Source organism: Etheostoma spectabile, chromosome 15 (genome assembly GCF_008692095.1).
Source record: "Etheostoma spectabile isolate EspeVRDwgs_2016 chromosome 15, UIUC_Espe_1.0, whole genome shotgun sequence".
In the NCBI taxonomy this organism is placed as follows: domain Eukaryota; kingdom Metazoa; phylum Chordata; class Actinopteri; order Perciformes; family Percidae; genus Etheostoma; species Etheostoma spectabile.
Window position 1 is genome coordinate 10,023,444 of NC_045747.1, and position 2,696 is coordinate 10,026,139.

Sequence of the window (2,696 nt, forward strand, 5' to 3'; positions counted from 1 at the left end):
ATATGAGAAGTGTTTTAGAAAGAAAAATGGCTTATGTAGTACTTATCTGTCTGTGGTATCAATACATATCTGTAAGATTCATGTTCCATTTTATTTATTTATTTGTCTTTAAGGCCCTACAACCATTTTTAACATGCAAGTGACCTCACTGCAACCCAAATATTCTAATAACCCAGTTTGTCCTAAAAAAAATGATGTTTATATTTAGACTGTAGACAACAGGGTTGATGTTTTACAAGCTTTTTTATCAAATAAATCCAGATGGAAAATAAACTGTGAAAATGGCCTTAGGTCTCAGAAGGTTAACAAATCGCCTACTTGCTACAAGTCATCAGATGTTTAATCCATCTATTGTTTGACCAGATCACTTGCTGTTGTTTGGCCAGCGGTGATGTCGGACACACTGTAAAAGAGAGGATATTGGTGTCTTCAAGGTGCAAACAGAATATGTGCCCTTTGACCCCTTGAGATGGATGTTGCATGGTCTGAATAGTGCTAGCTTCTGCATTAGTACTCCAATTGCTCTCTGCTGACGTGTTAAGCCTACTGGGGGTTTGTGCTTGGTAAGCTTGTATTTCCTTGAGCATGCACCACCTGTCAGCAAGCAACACAACTGTGTGTGGATATGTATTTGTGTGTGTTTTTATGTGTCCATGCATGGACATCACAAGCGTGTCACAATCCGTGACTATTGGCACAAGTCAAACACATAATTTCTTTTACTGTATAACAGTAAGAGATTTGCACTCTCTTGTTAAGGAGCTTTTAGGCTGTGTAATTGTATTCCAAAAGTGATATGCTAGTGTATACTTATGTTAGTGCAGGCAACTTTCCTGATGGCTACCTGATCCTATTAAAATAGCCAACGCACATCAAAGGGTTAAGAGCTGTCTGCCTCTATAGTCATTAAGCCCTCTCTTAGCCACAGTAAATCAACGCTCTGCCGGCAACAGCTGCTCTGATCACCTATTAAAACTTCCATAATGTGCGGTGTGTACAGAGTGGGGCCTGTAAGCTGACACTGGCCAATAGACCCCAGATAAAGGCCATCTTGAGCATCTGATTTGGTTCCTATGGTCAGTGTAGCAAGGGAAGTGGAGCTGAGTGGGGAGAGATGACAGAAAAGCCTTGTCAGTAACGACACATGCCTCAGGGCTTGAAACCATGCAGGATATAAAATGGATATGCCCTGTATTGTAGATGTATTCATATCTCAAGGAACCAGACTATAAGATGTAATCAAGCCTTTAGCACAGTTGGTTGAAGTCTTTAAAACTTAATATATTCAAAGCTGGAGATTTCCCCAGCAAATGCCTGGTAGCAGCTGAGAAAATACTTTATTTGATGTGATTGGAGCCATACATTAGACCTCAGTAAAGGAATGCATCGTGCACATGTGAAATTGTCTTTAAATACTAATTGAATGCCATTGATCAATTGTAAAACATGCAAATAAATTAATATAAACATGTATGTGAATACACAGGCAGCTTTCTGCAGTCATCTACTGCACATTAGTTAGGTTTGCAGCAATGATATGGTCAATGAAATTGTGTGGATATCAAAAGTAGGACTAGCTACCTGGACTACTTTTAGTTTGTACGGAAGTGCACACTCAGGAGGCCTGTCTCCATGGAGACACAAACAGGGCATGAGACTGCCCTCAGGTGAATTCTCTGTGTGGCTCCGGCAGTTGAATTGGTCCATTTAGGTTTCATTTTCTTTCTTGTCTACTTTCTATTTCTCTTTTTCTTTCACTTTCTCTCCTACTGTTCAGCAGCAGGCCCTGTGCCTGACTTTTCTATCTCTTTCTTTGACTCACTCACTTTGTTTCTCTCCCACTGACAGGTAGCCGGGCTAAAATTCAAGAGAAGATATAAGGTGAAATTGGGTCTTTGTACATAACAACTGTCACAAGCCATTCAGAGGGTGGATGCTGATTTGCCTCTGCCAAGGTTGCAGAGATGTTTGTCAGTTGATCTCATAGCGTGGCCCATGATGCTACTCTTCCCTCTCTTCTCTATGACTGAAGTTCTTTCACCTATTTTTCTCTCTTTAATATTTTCTCTTTCTCACTTACACATGTAGATTGTTTTTCAGCCATCTCACCTCTTTTATTAAACATACAGTATATGGCTGTGCCTCTGAATCCTGTTATCATAAGGTACATTCTGTGCTTTGAGTTTGTTTCAAATTTAGCACACCAACCCCAATGGATTTGTTTGAAGAAAATGAGAGATGTTTCCAAAATGTCTGATCAAAGCCTTGCTTAGATGCCTAGGGGCTTCAACTCATGTTGATTAGATGTCCAAGTGCCAGTCATGGAGCTTATGACTGCCTTGTATCTAAGCAGATGGTATATTTTTGCTAGATCTACTGTATTCAAGTGCAGAGCCATCCAGTGTAGGACATGGATGTGTTTAAGGGCTCTGGCAACCGACACTGGGGCCTGGCAGCTGGGCAGAATTCTTTTATATATCTTGCTATGACTGGCACTTTTATATACCCACACAGGCATGCATGAATGAGTTCCTGCTCTGTCTCTCCCTCTGTATGTCTCTCTCTTTAATACGCTCACTCACCACTCGTGCCATTATACATGCTGATATCTCTTTTCATCGTGGGTGAGGCTACTGCAGAGCACGGGCAAGAGAAAGAGGTTCTCTGTGTGTGTGTGTGTTTGTGTGTGTGTGTGT